We start from the raw sequence: 20,817 nt of genomic DNA on the forward strand, positions 1-20,817 counted from the left end.
GAATCGATTCTGAGAACGATTAGTTACAGTACAGTGGCGCTGCTAACTGTGGCATTTGGCTCTGCAGTTATTGATACATCATCAGAGCTGAGAAGCCACGGTCAGGACGGCGGAGGAGAGGGCCGCTGGGCAGGCGCACAGAGAAGGGGAGGGGAGGCAACTGTCCAGCAAATGCCAGGGAGCGTGGCTCTGACAGCGGGAAGCGTTTTGAGGCCCGAGGGGAAGCTGGGGCTGGGGCTGGGCCGTCACTTCACAGAGACTCAGAGGGCCGGTGCGTTCCTGGGTTCCTTACCGTGCATCCCCCGTTCACAAGCAGACCTGGCCTCGCTGCCTCCTTCCCTCTCCCGCTTCGATGCCACTGCAGGGCACAGCTCCTCCCCGGGACGGGTGCTGTGTGCTGGGCAGCGCCTGCAGGTGGGGGACTGTGGCATTTCTGGTTCTGCTAATGGACAGGGTCAGTCTCTAGGAGTGCAAGGAGAAACCCCAGAGGCCTTGAATCAGTCAGGGTTCTCCAGGGAAACAGAACCAATAGGTTATAGCTAGACAGACAGATAGACAGATAGACAGACAGATAGATAGATAGACAGATGATAGATAAATGATAAAGAAAAGAAAGGGCTGGCAGGGCACACGCGTACGGTGACGGATGGTAACTCATCTTTGGGTGGTGAACATGATGTAATCTACACAGAATTCGAAATACAATGATGTACACCTGAAATTTATATAATGTTATAAACCTGTGTTACCTCAATAAAAAAATAAAAAGATAAATAAAAGGGAAAGAAAAGAAAAGAGATTTGTTTTAAAGAACCGGCTCCTGCGGCTGGCTGGGGCAAGCCCGACAGTGTGATGAGCGAGTTTCAATGTCTGGATGAATGGCACGGTCTGCGCCTGCCGCGGGTCCTGGTCAGCCCCACACCCCTGGAATCTAGCTCAGTGCTAGGGAACCCGGCCTGGTAAGGGGGATGCTGATGGCTTATCCCCAGCGAGGCTCTGTCGACTTGAGAGGAGAGCTGGGGCCTGTGTTGGGAACAGGTGACACGGGCGGCCCCACCATAGGTCTAGTCCTTTCCAGTCGGACCCCATGGCCTATGGGCACCCTTCCCTCGGGTCCCAGCCTCCGTTCTGATGCTGTGAGTCTTGCTGGAGGGAAGCGGCAGGGCTGGGAGCGACACTGTCACCATGAGGCGTCAGCAGGGCGGCCTTGTTGTAACTTCTCCCAGCCTAATGTTTTCTCGTTGCCGCGCTCAAAGGATGCTGTTCCCATGACACTCTGTCCTGTGATATTTTTAATCAAGAGCACAGGAGAGCGTGCGTCTGATGCACGCCAGATATTCAGAGATTGAAAATGGTTTTGTTCTCTTGTGCTTTTTTCACGCAGCGTTAAGTCAGAACCACTGGAGGAAGAGTCTGCCAGCATTTCCCTGGAGCTGGTCTGCAGGCCCCTTCGGCTGGGATCCTGCCCCAGGAGCTGCCTGTCTGCGCACAGGTGCGTCCCCGCTTCGCGCCGCACTTTCTGCTCCACCCCACGCTGGTTCTCAGATCTGGGGATTCTCAGGCCAGGGGCCTGGAGGCGGCCCACAGTCTTGGGGGGCAATGTGGCCTGGAGGGTGTCAGGGAGGGAGCTGCGGTCTGTAGAGGAGGGTACACACCTGCTTCCCCCCGCCCCCCGCCTCCCAGACCCCTCTGTGTTTCTCACCTGCCCTTACCCAGTCCTTTCACTAAAATGCAAATCAGCGGGTGTATAATAGATAATTAATAGACTGATCGGGCAGCAAGGGAGGTAAGTAGATAAATAATTTTAATTATCCTTGGGTTGCCCATAAATTCCCTCACTGCCTTTTCATTAAACTCTCTGTTTACAGGAGTCATTTATACTGCATGTCATTTTGCGAATCCCTCCCCCATTTCCTCGGCGTCTCCCACCAGGTCTGACCTAGGGTGGAAGCACTACCCAGTGACAGCCAGGTCCTTTCCCAGCAGGGCCCGGCTCTGGTATGGGTGACAGAAAGCTGGGCCCAAGGAATGGGGTTGGGTGGCACTGGGACAGACCATGCTCAGCTCCCTGATGTGGCCACAGCCTATATTTAGGCAGCTCTGAAATCCTGATTATGCTTGGCACCTGTGCTGTAGGTATGAGCTCATTCTCCTCCCCGGGGATGGCCTCGGCCTATTAATAACCTTGGCTGAGGTTTCCTCATTGCTCTGAATGCCAAGAGGGAAAGTGGGTTAATAAATATGAGAGAAAACTCCCTCCAGAGCCTGGGGCCAAACTCTCCCAGACTCTCTAAGAGTGGTGGCTGATCGCTTCCAGACGGGGCAAGAGTTCCCTCCACCCCAGATTCTCCTCCGCCCAGAGGTCCAGTGCCTGGCTGGCAGGTCTAGAGGACCAGGGTGGAGAAGCTCCCAGGTTTCCACAGAGCTGGGATGGAGGGGGAGCTGGAGGGAGAGGCTGCCGTCCAGGCTGGGCAGGGGAGGGGGCTCAGGTGCGGGCTTCGTGCATCTGGGCAACAGAGGGAGCCGGGAGCATCCTTGGCTTTCCTGCCTCCCCTCCCACCTGCACCTTTTCTCCATCAGTTTTGCCCCTGACCTTCTGTGCCTACTTGTCAGAGTGGAAGAGAATGGGGATAGTGGCCCTAGGGTGGGGCGGGTGTCATTGAGTAAGAGCCCCCCACCCTTCCCCCATCTCTTGGGCTCTGCGACGAGCATAGTTCAGCCCGAGTTAGAAACAGCTGTGTGAAGAGAGTGGATGCCCAGGGAACAGAGTGGGAGGAGACGGGGAGGCTCTCCCAGGACAGGCGTGCCCAGGGTCTGCTCACAGCGGAATTTCAAGAATGTCAGCTGCGTTCTGCACAGACGGGCGATCCGCCCCGGCCTGGTGGGTTATCAACAAAGGCTGCAGAGTGCCTTTGGGCTGTCTTGTTTATCCTCCCATGGTGCTGTGTGGGGAAATCCTAGACTCTGTCCTTCGAGTGGGGAGTGGGGGGCAGGGAGCTCCCCAGTGGCAGAGTTGGGGCTCACACTGGGTGTGTGGCCACAGCAGCCTGCTGCCTGCAGGCCCAGCGTCAAAAAGTTCTCTGCAGAGCTTCAGGCCCTGTGAGTTCGATTCCTTCTGGGTTTCACCTGTTGGAAATGAAGCCAGACCGAGGGTGTTGCTGCTTCTGTGCAACGAGACCCCTCCCTGTGCTCTATCAGGCGGCCAACCCCGCTGCTGTGTGGCCAGATGCTGGAGTCCACAGCAGGCCGCCCGGTGGTCAGCGGGGCTCACTGCTGGCCGGTGGCTCTGTCCTCCTTGGAAGGTGGCTGCTTGCCTAGGGCACAGAGGGAATTCAGGCTGAGCCAGTGGAAGGGCCTTTTTAAGTTTCACTCAGCGGAATTAGGTCTGAAAACTGGCCCAGCGGAGGCCGCCTGCCCTTCCAGGAGTTTGTGTAGCTGGGAGTTGCCTCCACGGCCCACGGGGGCTGACTGGGAGGATGACAGGCTGGGAAGAGGGGGACAGAGCTGGCCGGGTGGGCTTTCCGAGCGCTTCCTCCCTCTGCTCTACCCCGGTCGGGGGCATGCTGGCAGTGCAGCCACCACGCCCGCTCAGGTTGCATTCTGTCCAGAGCGGGCAGACAGGGGGCGGACCTCTGCCTTCCCTTCGGAGGTGGGGGTCCCAGGAAAGCACGTCTTTCTGTAACCTAGAGCGAGCCCTGTCATGTCAGCTCTGCAATTCTCTGGCTTTTCTGGTCGTTTTGTGGACATTTTTACAGTTTCTTATCTGTCGCTATTTTGGGGGTGGGTGGAAAAGAAAAAAATGAGTGACAGACAGGAGCAAACCGTCACCCACTGTCCCTTCACGCCAGTGATAGATGTCACAACAGGGCTCGGCCAGGCCTTCTTGCGTGGTTCCTGGGCCCTGGGATCCACCACGCCCTACAAAGGGCATCAGTGGCCGCCCACTGGCTACCCTCGTGTGGCTCTTCAGAGGGCGAGAAGGAGCCTGGTTGAGGGGCACTTCACCTCTCCCGAAAGGCAGGTCCAGAACCTCCTGCTGAGAGAGCCTGTGACTCTGCGGGGCGTCACGTCCCCTGCACCCAACGTGGAACCATCACCTCCATGGCAACTGCAAACCCCAGAGACGAGTGTGTGAGGGGCTGGGACTGAACTCACACCTTCTGGGCCTTCTGACCCGTTGCTCAGAGTATGCCACGTGGGAGTGGACTGTCCATGACTTGCCTGGGAGGAGCGACGTGTCTGGCTGGGGGAGCGTCGGCCCCAGACTGGCCTCCCCGGGTGGGGGCTTGTGTGGGATAGAGAGTGGGGCCTCCTCAGTGGGAGCCTCAGGGCCCAGGAGCTGAATGAGGGCATTGTCATTGGACTCTGCCCGTGTCCTTGGTTTGGAGTCCACAGTAGACGCCTTTCATGGAGTCGAGCTGTGGCATTCGGCGGTGGGAGGGGTCCAAGCTGGTGAGGATTTCCTGTCTCCAAAATCCCCTCCTAATCCTGAAATGTAAGAGCAGCAGGGGGAGGGTGCTGTTGTGGTCCAGTTGCTGTCAAAGCAGAAGGTCACACTATGTCGCACCATGTTGCACCCATAGAATGTCCTAGAATGTCCGAGCTGGGAGGAACCCGGGGATCATCGTGTCTGACTCCATCCTTTTTTGACCAAGAAGGAGACCGGGCTATGAAAGGCCTGTGACCTGCAGCAAGACCCACAGCCAAGAGACAGGGCAGCTCTCCTGAGTCCCGCTCAGGACCTTTGACGGATGGCGTCATAGTTTCAGTTACTGCCGGAGCAAAGGTGGTTCTTTCCATGACCAGCATTCCTGTCCATTTGGTCTACCTATTGGGGCCGGATGGGTGGAGGTGTGAATGACCTCACCGGGGCAGGTGTGCTCCTGAATACGTGTGGGCAAGAGCAGAGGCCGAGTGCCTTGTCTGCCTTGACTTCCAGAACAGAGCCACCTGGGGCCGCCATCTGGCAGGGGTTGATGATTGATTAAAAACAGCCAGTGCTCTACCTCCTGCCCTGGCTGGCCTCGGACCCCCGCCCAGCCCTGCTGCATCAGCCCGGCGGGCTCCTTCAGTGTCCAGGAAATGAGTATGTCGAGAGGAATAGTGTGAGGCAGGAGCCAAACGAAAGAGGTGAGGAATTTGGTTCTCCCACAGATGTGAGGGTGTGAGCCCCCAGACGTCAGGGTGACTTCGCTGCTGCAGCCCGAGAGCCACCAGCACCTCTGGAGAACCACAGAGCTGGGGCCGAGGATGGTGGCCTTGGGTCTGTCTTCCTCATCTTCTCCTCGGTAACCCTTTCATCCTCCTCCCCCTGCTAGGAGGGCTCAAAACCTTCAGGGCGGTCCATTTTGTTCTTTGTAAGTTAAAATGAACTCTTGTACCTTTTCATTGTTACATAAGCAACAGATGTTCACTGTGGAAAACACAAACAAGGGGAATGAAGGAAGAAAGCACACTCGCCATCCACCATCAGAAACGACCACGGTCGACACTGGTTGACACCTTGGCGCTTTGTCATCTTCCACAGTTTCTACACCTGAGACACGAAACGTTTTGCTAAAGTGGGATCACGCTATATGTATTGTTTTGTAACTTGGGATTTTTTTGTTGTTGTTCTTGCTGCTTCACAGTATTTTCGGGAACCTATTTCTAGACTGATAGTCACCTCGTTTTTAATGATTGAATATTACGTCGTTGCGTAGAAGGACCATAATTGACTTAACCAATCCCCTCAGGTATGTCTCCAAGTACTGAAACGGGCATGGGCCACTGACCCTGTTTCCCAAACTCTGTGCCACACTTTGAGAAACCAGAAGATTAGTTTCCCAAACAGGGATCAGGGGATGATTATTCACATTATAAAGGAGTCTGCAAATATACCCTCCGAAGAGCTTCTTTGAGAAACGGGCCCCTCCAGGGCGTTCAACACGCTACAATGTTTAAGAGCCCGATTCACACCCAACTGCATAGAGGGTGGAGCGCCTGGCTTCCCGTCCCCATCCCTTCCTTCCTGGAGGTCTTTCCCAGGTCAACAGAATGTGCCTGTGGGCATGTGCACACACCGGCACGTGCACACACATAATATGCACACACATACATGCTCACATACACATGTATGCACACATGAACCTGTGCATGCATGCACATACACATGGACAATACACAGGGGTGCATATACATACATGTACACACACGAGCACACATGCATATGTCCACAGTATTTGGAAGCTTTTCCCTATTGTCTGCTGAAAGGTGATGTTAATTTAATTCATTTTTAATCACATCTATCTGTCAGGTGGTCTGCTCCCAGCGACTGCTACTGGAGAATAAATTATTATTTCTCTCTAAAAGATGAAGGGAAATAGACGTTGCTGAGGTGAGGCGGGTCAGTGCTCCCAGCCCATGTGGCTTATTATTTAATGAGACAGACAGATCTCCAAAGAGAAAATGCTGAGGAGGCTTTAATAAAACCAGGTCTGAAGACCCGAATTCCCAGCCTGCAGGTCAGTGTCCACAGGCTTGACACGGGGGCGCATGTGGGGTCCCCCTCCACGGAGCGGCGTCAGAAGCACCCTGACAAGCACCTTTGCCCTGATGAGTCCAGCTGCAGGCCCCCAGGCCCACTGCTTCCTCCAGACCCCCCAGAGGAGGGCACAGGCCTGACCCCAGGAAAATGGGGCCACAGGTGGAATGTGTGTGTTTATACAGCCCTACACTGAGTACTGCATCAGTAAACACATTTCTGGTATATTTGTATTCAGTTCCAGGATATAATATGTGTATATATATAATATATATGACATTATATGTAATAATTTATTGAGTTGAAATTTGCATAATGCAAATTGACCATTTGAAAGTGACAATTCCGTGGCATTTAGCGCATTCACAGTGTTGTGCAAACGTCACCACTATCTAGTTCCAAGACGTTTCATCACCCCAAAGCAAAACCCCTCACTCGGGTACATATTTGATTAATATTTGGAGTTGCTTTTTTTAAGAAGTTTCCCCAACTACCACCAGCCTCTTCCTCACTCTCCCCTGAAAACAAAACTGGAGAAACCAGAGCAAGTTCAACAGTGAATAGTGTAGGATCTGACATCATTCACTCATTCAGCTCCTGTTTATGGGGTGCATGCCGGGCGCCAGGAACACCTAGTTTGATCCCCGGCTCTGTCCCCTACTAGTAAGTGACCTTAGGCAATTTACTTAACCTCCAGACCTCAGTGTCTTATCTGTAAAATGGGATAATAGTGTCTTGAGGGGCTGTTGACAGGATAGAAGAGATACTTCTTTTATGTGAAGGAAGCAGGACGGTGCCTGGTGCACAGGGAGAGCTCAGTGGGTGTGTGAATCTTTTTAAAGTTTATTTTTAATTGTGGTAGAATACACGGAACAAAATTTACCATTTTCACCAAATTTACATGAACAGTCCAGTGGCATTAAATACATTCACTTTGCTGTGTAGCCATCGCCACCGTCCGGCTCCAGAACTCTTCCATCTTGCAAAACTGAAACTCTGTCCCCATTACACAGTCCCCATTCCACACTGACTCCCCAGCCCCTGGTGCCCACCCTCCTCCTGTCTGTCTCTATGAATTTCACCACTCTAGGGACCTCATTTAAGTGGAATCATCGAGCATTTGTCCTTTCGTGACAGCCTCTTTCACTTACCGTGAAGTCCTCAAGGGTCATCCACGTTGCAGCAGGTGTCGGATTTCTCTCCTTTTTAAGGGGAGATAAGATTTCCGTGTGGTTGGACCGCAATGCGTTTATCCACCATCCGTGGAGGGACCCTCGGGTTGCTCCCACCTCTGGCTGTTGTGAGCAATGCTGCTCTGTGCGACGTGCTTTTCTAGTCACCTGTCTTGGTGTGATGGAGATGGAACTGATTTGCAAACTCACTTTCTGGCGAGGCTCTTCTCTCCCCTCCGCTCTCACACGTGAAGACAGGCACACACACTCCCGTGAGATGGGTCTGCAGGAGGCAGGCCTTAGGCAGTGGGGCGGAAGCCTTGTTGGGGAGACTTTGCATCACGCTGGCTGGGGTGCATTTTTGGGGCTCTCGGTCCTGAAAATGAAGGTGCCCAACGGAGGCAATATTCCTCCTGACTTTGGAGGAGGTTTATGGGCCCAGGCCACCCTGGGAGACTTTGTCTGCCCTGAACCACTCACCCAGACGGGCTCCAAGTCCAGATACGGCTCAGAGAGACAACTGGAAGAAGCAGAGGGCTAGAAAGATTGAAAGGCTAGACCATGTTCCTGCGTCCTGTGTTGACATAATGGGAACTAGATGAGGTGGGCCGGGACCAGAGCACTCCCTCGGGGGCTCTGCCAGGCTCCCCCCGGAAGGAAGTGTCTTCTAGCCAGAACCCACTTGCTGGGGCCCATGGGCAGGACTCGAAAGGGCTGATCTGGTGGCCCACAAGATTTCAGGCCTGTAGTGAGGAAGACAGGTACTTGTTCTCTAAAAGTCAAGGCAGGGTGCTGGCCCCGTGGCCGAGTGGTTAAGTTCACGCGCTCTGCTTTGGTGGCCCAGGGTTTCATCGGTTTGGATCCTGGGTGCAAACATGGCACCGCTCATCAGGCCACGCTGAGGTGGCGTCCCATGTAGCACAACCAGAAGGATCTACAACTAGAATGTACATCTATGTACTGGGGGTCTTTGGGGAGAAGGAACAAAAAAGAGGAAGATTGGCAACAGATGTTAGCTCAGGGCCAATCTTAAAGAAAAAAGTCAAGGCAGGAATTAGGGGCTGTGTTTCATCCTGACAATCGTAAGTCCTCTGTTTGGAATTTTTTTCTATAAATGCTGTGTGGCCACATGAGGTGGAACATTCTGAGAAGGAAACACGGAAACGTCAGTCCGTTCTCTCCTGAGGCCCATTCTTCTTTTCTGGAAACAGAAACAATAGCAGTTGCGCCTGATATCAAGGTCGAGTGTTGGGTCATGGGGGTTTCTGTCCTTTCCCTCAGAGCCTGAAAACGTTGGCTTGGAGACTAAGACACCGTGAGAGGGTAACCACAACAGGAAAACAATGATCAGAACAGGACAGCAGGAACAACATGCACTTTACTGAAATGCTTTCTTTACGGGTTCAGGCAGAGCACACTCATCCACACCAGCCTGGCCTTCTAAATCCGTACATGACCGAGCCTTAGATCTTTCTGTCATTCCTATTTTAGGCTCATCTTACCCACATGTGGATTCCTGCCTTCTGCAGGATTTTCCCCTCAAGGTGTAAATGTATTCATTTCACTTTTATTAAGAAACAAAAAAAAAATCTTTTTGTTAGAAATCAGAGCTGCAATTTATTGGCAGGATTGGGTCTCTGGTTTTGGAGTGATGTCACCCATGTTTCTTTCTGGTTCCCCCATCTCTCCTGGATTCTTGGTGCTCCCAGAGCCACGCTGAGCTCACGGGGACTGTATTAGTGAGCTTGGCTGGCTTAACAAGGACTGCAGGCTGGCCGGCTTAAACAGCACACACCTGTTTCCTCACAGATCTGGAGGCTGGAAGTCCCGGGTCAGGAGGTCAGGCTTCACCCCTTGGCTGTAGACAGCTGTAATCTCCCTGCCTCTTCACACTGACTTCCTTCCGTGCATGGCTGGGTCCTCATCTCCTCTTCTTATAAGGATACGAGTCATACTGGATTAGGGCCCACCTGTGTGACCTCATCTTAACTAATTCGCCTCTTTAAAGACCCTTTTTCCAAGTACAGTCACATTCTGAGCTTCTGGGGGTTGGGACTTCAACATATGAATTTGAGGAGGACAAAATCCAGCCCCAAACAGGACCTGATGCCTTCCGGCATTGTGCCTGGGTGAGCCAGGCACCGTCCAGGCGGGTTTGCGTGCGGGAGTGGTACCCCCATGTCCTGCTCTCCCTGGCATCTCTGTGTAGCCAGCCGCCTCGATCCTGCACACGGCCTTTTATTTATTAGCTCATCTTCCATGAACGTCCTGTCTGCCCGGGAGCACTTCGACAGAGCTGAGCCCCAGCAACGCTCTCCGGTTACAGACATCAGCCCTGCCTCTGAGCCTGGCCGTCAGCAGGATGCTGGCTCTCCACGGCGGCCGCCCTGCCGTGCATCAACCCGCTACCAGGACAGTCTGGGTCCTCCCACCTCTCCTGCCATCAAGGTCAATACTATGGTGCATCAGAAGGTGTTCTGTCACAGCCCCCACAGTGACTTGGTAACAACACTCTTCGCAACACCTTCTGTCAAATGAAGCATTAGCTTGTCCTCTGTGCCTTTGCCCAGAAGGCTCTTGTCTCCCTAGAAACTCCTCTGCCCTCTGATAATCAACCCAGACGTCGCCTCTTCCATGAAGCCATCCTGGCGCTCCCCCTTCCCCCTTCCTGCTTTTCAGGCATCATTTGGCTCCGCCCTTGCCAGTTACAAAGCAGTGCCGTGCTTCCTCACCCGTCTTCTCCACAGGGTGGGGACAGCCAGGAGCAGAGATCTGTTCAGACTCGCCTTTGCCCTCCCACCCGCCCCTCCACAGTGACCAGCACGTCTTTGGTGCTCAATAAACTTTTCTATGTGATGTCACTCAGTGGTGTGCCGCCGACGTGGCTAATCCCCAGCATCCTTTCCTACTCCCAGAAGACATTTTCAGAGTTCCCGGCCTGCCCGAGTGGAAGGCAGCCCACACCTTCCTTCTACTGTTGGTTCACTCACACTGCTGAGTCGAGTGACCTAACCCACATGCATCTTACATCTGCGTGGTGGTGTGCTCTCCGCCAGGAGAAGCTGCCAGGATGGGGCGCTAATACCCAGTACGTCTTCCCAGGCACATGCTTCGTTTTGTAATTCATGTGCTTTTGCTTTTCCTTAATTTGTTAGAAATTAAGGAATCTCACACTGGTCAGTGTGGCTGGTCATGCCTGTTATGAATGAAACGTGGCTCAGGCCAAATCCCCGGGTCCTGGAAAGGACGCATTCTGATGTGTCCTGGGGCCACCCTGCTCTGTGGCCGGCCCCATGTCGGATGACAGCCCCACCAGGTTTCCATATATTTGTCCTACATCCCTTTGTTTCTCATGGAGAACAGAGCCCAGCCTGCTCCCAAGGACCCTCGTTGCCTGAGACAAGTAGGAAGGGTCTCAGTGACGCTGTGGGGATGGCTCTGGGAGGTCACATGACCCAGGAGGGATGGATTCCACCTTCCCTCTGGGGCTGGCCCAGGATCTGGAGGACCGCCCAGTACTGAAGTTCCCATTTACATCCAAGGGGCTGCCTCCCAGATGGATGAAGGGCACCTCGGCCACAAATGAGCCAGCGATGGGAGGCTGGATCCCACAGGGGCCATGGAAGGTGCAGTCACTGCATCCCTGAGAGACAGTCCAGGGGTCAGAGGTTGCTGGGGGCCATTCTCATTTGGCTCTGGTGTGACCCAGGTCTTCCAAGTCAGGAGGCCTTGGACCCCAGCGTGGCTGCTCAGAGGAAAAGAGGGAAGTCTGTGGAGCTCCAGATGAGGCAGGCAGAGGGCCTTGGAGTGCACTTCAAGAAAATGAACAAATGAGAGAGAGAGAGACACTGGTCAACCTCAGGAGGAAAGAACCACAGCTGGTGGGAGAGGAGGAGAAGGAGGAGGAGGAGGGACAGGAGGAGAAGGAGGGAAGGAGTGAGAAGAGGAGCGGGGAGGGACGGAAGAGGAGGGTTCGTGGTAAGATGGCTGTGGAAGAAGCACGGGCCTCATTCTGGGCATGAAGTCTTCTGTCACACACTTTCCTGGGGACCCAGCTCCCTGGGGAGGGGAGAGATGGAGGACCACTCTCCTCCAGGCCAGGGGGCATCACCCTTTCTTCGGTGTATTCCTTTTCCTGACATTCTCATTGTACTAATCACTTTCGTGTGTGTATCTAATAGGAAGTCTGCCCATAAAGTGATGAAACCCAGCATGACTCTGGCAAATGATGTAATTATTACCCAATGAGACCGAGGGCCCTAAACTAATAGGAAAGTCAAAATCAGATTGTCTGTGTGTGTGTGTGTGTGTGTGTGTGTGTGTGTGCTGCGGTAATGCTGGTGGCTTTTGGAGTGGTGTTAAAACTTAAAAAATTTTTTTGCTGATGACAGGTTGTTTTTTAAAAAGTTCTTTTGGGGGCCTGCCCAGTGGCGTAGTGGTTAAGTTCACACACTCTGCTTCCGCGGCCCGAGGTTCATGGGTTCGGATCCCAAGCATGGACCTACACACTGCTCATCAAGCCACGCTGTGGCAGCATCCCAGATACAAAATAGAGGGAGATTGGCAGCAGATATTAGCTCAGGGCCAATCTTCCTCACCAAAACAAAAAAATTCTCTTGTATTTTCTCTTTGAGTTGCGCACCAGGGAGCCCCATAAATCTGAGCTGTGGAATCTGGTTATGTCAGCAGTCTGTGAAATGAATTGATATTAAACACAACAAAAGTCACTCTAATTCACCTCGTTTCTGCCTCTGCCCTCCTCCAACCCCTTCTCAACTCCTTCCCAACCGCCCAACCTCCCACAAACTATGATTGAAAAGTGGAAAAATGGAGATGGGCCATCACGACTGACACGGGCTCATCTATTCAGTAAAACCTCATTATTATTATTTACAAATAGCTATGCTTTCCCACTGCCCTGCACAGACAGACAGATACCCCCAAACATGTCTATGCACCCCACACTCCCCAGCACTCATAAAGCACTGTCACCCCCACACACGCTGGCTGTCCTCACACACTCCCCACCACTTGCAGCCATGGCTCCAGGAAGTGCCAGGTCACTCAATGAGCCAGGCCCTGGCAGCTGCTCGGCTGGCAGGTCCCCATCGGATGGACACAGCATGGTGTGCGGTGGGGAGACTGCAGAGGTGGGGGCAGGGCAGGAAACTGAGTGTGAAGTGGCAAGAATGGCTGAAACTCAGGGAAAAACAATGAACGCAAAACGTAAGCCAACAACCTGTGATCCTTCAATCAGCACCTTCACTCACTCACACCGAGACCCTGCAGTTTTGAGTTTGGGGTCAGGCAATGCTTATCCCAGACTGCCCACGGGAAGCCGCCCCCTGCCTTTCCTGAGCTGGAAGTCACTTGCTAGAGAGGAGTTGGCTCCCACTCAAAATGTACAGAGAGGCCAAGACGGCAGGCGTCCCTCCCTCCCTCCCTCACCTCTCCAGGTTGTGCATTTATTTTTTCCTCCTGCCCTCCTCACAAAACTAATCTTGATTTAAGAAATCAGACCTGGCAGCTGTATCTCGTCCTTAACATGCTCCAATTGCCAGGACCTGGAAAAATCTGCTGTGGGCAGGCAGGACTGCCTCCAAATGCATTTCTAGTGTGGTGGATTTACTGAGCACACACGTGGCAGAATTTATCTGCATATTGTAAGTCTCATGGGCCCCGGCCACGGGTGCCCAAATAAAACCGTGACCTCTGAGAACATCCCCAAGTCTGAGCACATCCTGTGATGGACATTCTCTCTCATATGGAGCCTCAAACATGGACTGAGTGCGGTCGAAAAGGTGAACTGGGCTCTGAGAGAAGCTTAGGCACGTCGTTATCTGGTGGAAAATCAGGCTGTTTGAACTGGGCACCGATCTATTCCATAACAAATCTTAGTCTTACCCACCTCCAGGGGAGACACTCCTCCACTTGATGGACAAAACTATAGGAAGTTATTCAAATAGAGAGTTGGTGGGGAAACAAATTAAAACAAATGACAAGCAATCGTGTTTCGGATTTGGCAGAGGGAGATCAGCAGTGACATGAGCCTTCGTAAGCGCTGGCTGCTGTTTTCAGGTGATAAATGAGTGCCATGTCCTTCCAGGCATGGGACAGAGATAAGCAAGGCCATGTCACCAACCCCCAGCCAGGAGCTCAGGAGGCGGCTGGCAGCCCGACACCTGTGGGTACTGTCCATGGTGCTGAAATCTTCTCCTCCCACATCTCATACCTTTCCTGTTTTCTCTAAGAAGTGAAGGCGTCTACTGGAGTAGGTACAGCTACTTGATGCCAGGATTTGAGGACAGGTGTGCCTGATCTAATCTGCTAAACTGCCTTCCAGTCCGAGATTCTGCGGAGGGGTTTCAAGTGTGGAGAAACCGTTAAGAAAAAGCGGTGACTTGTTGGAGGGGAGTAGAAAGCTGGTTCAATTTGCTCTAATTTACTAACTAGATGAGGTAGCTGTGCGGCCACAGTTGGAGAGCCTAGTAGCCTGCAATGTAAATATTTACCTGTTCTGGTAGCCAGACAGGTGATCGTGTGTGAGACTGTGTCATTTCTTCCCAAGTCCTAGCCGACCCCGTGCCAGCTGAGGGCTCTCCTTCAGCCCTATTTCATTTTCCCATCCCATAACAGCAGCTGGGGCTGAAATCCTATCCCAGAGGAATCCCTGGAAGCCCTCCCCATGTGTCTCATCTCCTCCTTCTGGCTTGTTTGGGGACCACACCATTGCTACAAGGTAGCTCTCTGGCTTATTTGTCATCCCCTAAAGCAGCAGATTAATGAAAGAAAGAGTGACTTGATGTGAGCAGCAGCCAAGGAACTGAGACAATTCCTGCTGACCCCCATGTGACCTTGGGCAAGTCACTACCTCCCCAAGTTCCCAGTTTCCTCACCTGTTAAATGGAGATGATGAGACGTGCCCTGACAACATTACAGGGCTGATGGAAGGATCAGATGAGACAATACCTTTAAGTGGCTTTGAACAACTGTGTAATATAGCATAAATGTAAGGCATTAATGATAGCAGCATTGTAAAAGAGAACAGGTTTCTGAGACCTCCGTCTCTGATGTTCCAGCCAAGCAAGCACTTCAGGGGCCTCTTTTCAGGGGAGAAAGAGGGTGGGGGCAGATAGAAACCCCATAAAGCCAAAGCAAGGCCTTCGGGGAGGAATTGTCTATTATACCAACTCCCCACAGAAAGGCCAGATTCCAAAATGAAGTCTGTTTGCTTCTTGCTTTCCTAATGCAAAGGGAGCGGGTGATTGCCCCCAAGTGCAGCCTCACGTTGGTAGAATCAGAACACAATAGTCCGGGGTCTCTGGTGGCAGAATTGAGTGGAAGGAAGAAAGCAAAAGGATCTCTTCTAAGCGCTTGGCATGCTGCTGTTCTCTCATTATCCAGTGAGAACAGCCCAGCGTTACCCTCAGCAGCATCGAACACTTCCAGGGGCAGTACAGGATGTGTGTGTGTGTGTGTGTGTGTGTGTGTGTGTGTGTACAGTGCCGAGTATAAGTGTGAGCATAAATATATTATCATTATAGACTAACATCTTAATTCCTTCCTTCAACCAATGTTTACCAGCACCTTCTATGTGCTGGGGCCATGCCAGGGGCTAGTGACAGCCTCTGCATCCTCCAGTTGCTTTCAGTGTAGTGGGGCATGGACAACCAAGATACAGTGTAAGAAATGCTGTATTGGAGGCACGGATTGTCCTACCACACTTTCTGGCTCTGTGAAGGGTATGCACTGGTCTCCACACCTCTGCTTCTCTCCTAGTCATCACGTACAGGTGCTCATTATGTCCTGTCCTCTGATGTGTCCTGGTGTCCTTGGGGCTCATGGCTTCCTTCAGCTTTTAGACAACTCCTCTATTACTTTAGCATGATTATTGGAAGATTCATAGCAATTTAGAGCAACCAAAAAATATTGATCACCAATGAAAGCCTCAGAATGAGGGATCAAGGGAAATTCGTCATGGGGCTCCAGTGTCTGGCTTTGGGGGTTCTGAACTGCAACATCTCGTAAGGTTGTAGGATCTAGTTATAGTCAAACCCACGTCTCCAGCCCAGGAGTGAGACTTGAGCATTGTGAAATTCAAGGTTTTGCTTCATGATAAAGTTTTTATATCAAACTTACAAAGTCACCCGCTGTCCCAGTTTCTCTCAGCCAGCCTGCAAAGGCAGTCCCCTTTCTTCCTACTGAACATAGAGGAGCCACATGGGGCCATCCAGAAAGTCTCTGGGATAGGCCAGGGGAAAGGGCTGTGTTCCCTCTGTGTTCCATGAGTACAGGGACTCCCCCACACTGCCGCCTGTCCCCGAGAACAGAGATCAAGGGAGACTTCAGAGAGAACTCAGTGTTTGGTCCTGCCTCCCTGGGGAAGTGAGTCATTCTGGCTCTGCAGGTCCTGTCACTGATGCAATAGGGAACTATTAGGTTTGAGGAGGTGTACTGATGATACAGGGCTCTGGGGTGTGCCCTCAGCCCCACTCCTCCTGCCCAGAGGAGGAGCATCCCAACCATGAACTTTTATATGGTGCTTCAATGAATTCCCACACTTGAAGCAGAAAGCCGCAAACACCTCCTCTATTTAATTACAAACCCACACGGGCCAGCTACCTGAACACAATCCCACAGCAACGTTCTTGTCTCCCACACTCCAACTCAACTTAGGAGGTTACCCCAGAATCCAGAATGTGACACTGCGGAGAGAGCTGTGGCTCTTTCCACACACCCAGGGCACACATGAGCCAGAAAATAACCTCACAAGGGGAACTCCAGTGACCATATGCTTTAATACGCTAGCCATCCAAGCTGACATTTATACTATTAATTTTAAGACACATTATTTCTTGTCTATTAACTTAGACTCGTTTGGGGCCAGCTAAGTAGCTGTCTTCCTTAATTTCAGGCTGGCATTTTATCATGGTCTTTCACCCCCCTGGCCCTCAACACCTCATGTTTAGTTTGCTTCTCCTCTCCTGAAGTGCCAGGAGAGGGGTGGAGAGCATGAGGAGACGTTAGGCAAGGGAAACCTTCTAGAAAGGCAGGAAGCCGCACCAGCTGAGCTGACCCACTGGCTGAAAAGCTCGCCTCAGCCCAGCATAGATTCCTATTCAAACACACTGGCTGTTTCTGGGAGAAGATGGCCAGCCTCGTCAAGGGCAGAGATGGGAGCTGAGGGCGCGGGAGCACTCATTTTGCAAGTATGGCAGTCTCTCCACCCACTGTCATCAAACCCAGAGAAGAAGCCTCTGGAGGTAAATGAGATGCACGTCATCTCTGCTTGTCCATCTGCCTTGTCAGAAACTATATCTTCTCTGATCTGGGTAAACCTTCATCCTAAACATCCTTTATTTCCCTCGGGCCTGACCTCAGAAGGCCCTTTGCGAGGGCCATTTGTGTCAATCTCAGATTCCATTTGGTAACTGCTGTGTGTGGAGTCCCTCCCTTGACTGTATGGAGAATAAGCATCACAAGGACGAGCATGTATTGACTTGCTCCCCATGTGCCGGGCTTGAGGCTAAGACCTGCCCATGGGCCATGTAATTGCATCCCCACAAGAGGCCCATGACACTGGCACAGCATGAGGAGTCGTGAATCTCCATTTTCCAGATGACGAAACTGAGGCTTGCCCACTGCCTGACCTCCAGTGCCTGAGAAGGTCCTGGCCCCACCGGGCATTTGCTTCTCCTCTCCCTTCTGGCTGAACTCCTCCAAGAACTCACCTGTTGGAGGCGCATGTGTTTAGAGGCAAGAGCCTGCTTTCTTTGCATCCCTTTCAGAGGCAGTTGGAGGCGTCCCTGGCCACCCCTAGCCCAGTGTTATTAGTTATTTTTAGCAATCAATGTTATTGATGCCATATTCACTGGAGAAAGCCACAAGAGAGCTGTTCTTCCAACTCATTACATTTAGAGTTGAACTATCCCCTTTTTATATAAATCCTGACACATAAAGATAAAATACACCACTTTCTGGGGGAAGCTCTGAACCAGAGGCTAAGAGCTGGGAGGCAGCTTTGAGAGCTGGAAGGAGCTTTAAAGATGACTCCAAAGGGGGAAGTCTGGAGGCCTGTCCCCTGAGCCAGGAAGCTGGGCCACGGGTTGAAATTGCATGTGCAAAAGAACAGCCCCTTGGCTGTCACCACCACTGAAAGGAACGAGGCAGGGAACTGTGGGTTCAACAGAAGAGACAGGGATGCCTTGGGGGCCTCAACTCTGGCTGGCCAAGGGCCAGGGCAAGGGGCTTATTGCTGGGGGCTTGAGGGTTTGGCTTCTCTGATGGCTGCTGAAGGTTGGCAAGGCCACTGGGCATGAGTGCCCAGTGGTCAACAATACTGGTCCTGGCATCTTCATGAATCTCCAGGGGAGAGACAAGATCTGGCATTTGACAACTCTCTACACTCTTCTCCATCCCTTTGCCTTCATCTTCTCAGCCCTGAAGGGTTGAAGCCTTGGGCCAACCAGGAGCTCCAGGATGACTCTCCCCAGGCGTTGAAAGCCACAAACTTGGGCGTGAGACTACAGCATGGGAGGAGAAGCCATGCCAGATCTGTCAGAGAAGCTGGTGCCCCTTCCTCTGCCTCTAGAGGTGGTTTCTTTGGAAGTGCGGTGGGCAGCAGAAGGCTGGAGATTACAGGTTCTAGTGGCATAATTTCCCAGATGTGCAAACAGAAGGAAGAAGCCCATGACTGACTTCACCTGACTGTTTCCATGTAGCCAACATCCTCCAGCATCTCTCCCCTGCCTTAGTCCCTATTGCTCATCCCTCATCATTCCCTGCTGCTTATATTCCATCCACACTGAACAACTCTGTTCCCGTGACAAGCCACTTGTTTCCCTTTTAGGATTTGTGCTCTTCATAAGGTGTTCCTTCTGTCTAGAACATTCTACTGCTCCCATTATCTCTCTGGTGAACTCTGAAATCAGGGCAGTTGTTGGGTCTGATATATCGATTCGAGGGTCATTATCTTTAGGGGGAGCTGAAACATGGAGGGGAACGAGATCATCCCAGGAGAGTGTAGCCGTAGAGTGAGAAGACCAGCGAAGTGAAGACAGAGCCCAAGGGAAACAGAATCTGGAAGAAGGAGCCACCAGACGTGGTGCTGGAGTGTGGGGGCCACCAGAGGCAGACGGAGAGCTTGAGGAAGGAGGGAGTGAGGGATAGCGTGAGAGGCGCTATAAATAAGGATTGAGAAACGGCTGTCACACATTTTGCATCTGGGGAGCCTCTTGATAGCTGTTTGACCAGAATCGGGGGGGGGCAGAAGTCAGGCTGCAGGGGACTGGGAGAGAACGGGGGGCAGGGGTTATGGGGCCCAGGCTTTCGGGAAGTTGGGTTGGGAGGGGGGACGACAGGTAGGGACAGCTCGAGTCGTGAGAGGACTTTCTTTGGGTGGATAGACGGGGCCCCCCCTTCACCTGTGCACCTGTCACTTCTCTCTGCTCTGCAAGCGTTCATTTACCCGTCAGTCCTTCCTGGAGGCCCGGGGGCACCTGGAGAGCAGGGACTGCCTGTGTCATTTTCCTTTCAATCATTCACCTTGTTAGCGGGTGTTTACTTGTTTCCAATGTGTGTCGGGCGCCGTTCTAGGTGCTGAAGCTTCAGAGGTGAACAAGACACACAAAAGTGCCACCCCCAGGAGCTCCCACAGCACTGAGAGAGGGACAGGCTGTGAGCAAGAAGTGCATGGTCGTGTGCCAGTGGGTGCCGGGCTGGGGACAGAGGAGGGCCTGGAGGTAAAGTGAGGACGTGAGTAGGCCTCACTGAGAAGGTGACATTGGAGCAAAGACCCAAAGGAGGACAGCAGCAAGCTGGAACAGAATGAGTGAGGGAGGAAGGCAGGGGCAGATCAGGACGGGTCTTGCAAGGACTTAGGCTTTGCTTTGAGTGCGTGGAATGGGAGCCCGGAGGCGCCGTGGCTCCAGCTGACTTACATCGAAAGGGGTCACACTGGCTGCTGTGTTGCAAATAGACAGGGAGTCAGTGGCCGGAGCAGAAGCAGCCAGACCAGCGGGGAAGGTTTTGCTTGGCCTCAGTGGAGGTGACGAAGAGGGGATTCCAGATCTGCTACAAGGGGGGACCCCTGAGGGTTTGCTGATGGATCAGGCGTGGGGTGCGAGAGAAAGACACAAGTCTCAGATGTCGCCAGTCTCTGAGCAAGTGGAAGTCCCTCAAGGAGAACGGGGGAGCAGCAGGCTGGGACTGGTGGGGTCTCGGGGTCTCGTGTTAACCAAGTGGAGTTTGGGAGAGCTGCAGGCAGGGAGCTGGAGTGGACAGGTGGACACACCCGTGTGGGGTTCATGGGAAGATGCTCACCCCTGGAGCCCAGCCAGGGCTTGGCAGATGGGGCAAGGGGCGAGGGGCGTGCTTTGCAGGGAATGCATGTCCAGCCATCGAGCGTCTGAATGTTCCCACGCAGGGCCTATGGCATCTCTCTCTGTCTCCCAGCCCCCGCCCCGCCTCTGCAAGCCTTTAGTTGCTTAGCTCCGCAGAGTAGCAGAGAGCAGAATGGAAGCCAGTCTGATTCCCAGAGTCCTGGGAAACACAGCAGACTTTCCAGGGGCTGCTGGGGCCGTGGGATCAAATGATACCATTGTGCAGGCCTAGTCCAAGACGTGCATTTTGAACAAGTTTGATAGGACCCTGACGTCGCAGTACTTTACAGCTCCTCCCATTGCAGCCTTGCTGGGCCGCCACACACCCGCCCCTCTGTCCCTGTTGTCACAGCCCACAGCCCGAGGCGTGGGCAGGGACAGGGTCAGAGGCAGGGTGAGGATGCCCGTGGGTGAGATCTTTGCCTGCGTCTTCGTCCTGCCTGCCTTGAGATCTTCCTGCTGGGGCCCCTGGGCACCTGTGGTGGAGAACACCAGGGCTGAACACTGAAGTGTCAGGGACTCTTCAGTTCTTAGAACCAAAGATTTTGCTGAGCAGAGTCAGCCATCGATGCATGGCCCAATTACTCAAACCCTGCAAGCAGGGGAAGCGGAGGGCAAACATCACAGCAGAAGAAAATGCCGGCCACTCCCTCGTTCCCCAGGGCCAGGTAAAAAGCAAGAGCAGTCAAGGGCAAAACGTGAAAAATCTAAGGCAGCTGACCCGGACACCCCCTCCTCCCCA

At 52.9% G+C, this 20,817-nt stretch overlaps 1 protein-coding gene across 17 annotated transcripts in view; it reads left to right on the forward strand.

Moving 5' to 3' along the window:
* Window positions 1-20,817, forward strand: part of RBFOX3 (RNA binding fox-1 homolog 3) — a 510,574-nt gene that overhangs the window by 314,090 nt on the left and 175,667 nt on the right. For all 17 annotated transcript variants that reach the window (XM_070559786.1, XM_070559784.1, XM_070559781.1 and 14 more), the window contains one exon: window positions 1,385-1,492. The gene's annotated coding sequence lies outside the window, so the exon portion shown is untranslated. The remainder of the gene's footprint in view (window positions 1-1,384; window positions 1,493-20,817) is intronic.

The sequence above is a fragment of the Equus przewalskii genome, chromosome 10 (assembly GCF_037783145.1).
Source record: "Equus przewalskii isolate Varuska chromosome 10, EquPr2, whole genome shotgun sequence".
In the NCBI taxonomy this organism is placed as follows: Eukaryota; Metazoa; Chordata; class Mammalia; order Perissodactyla; family Equidae; genus Equus; species Equus przewalskii.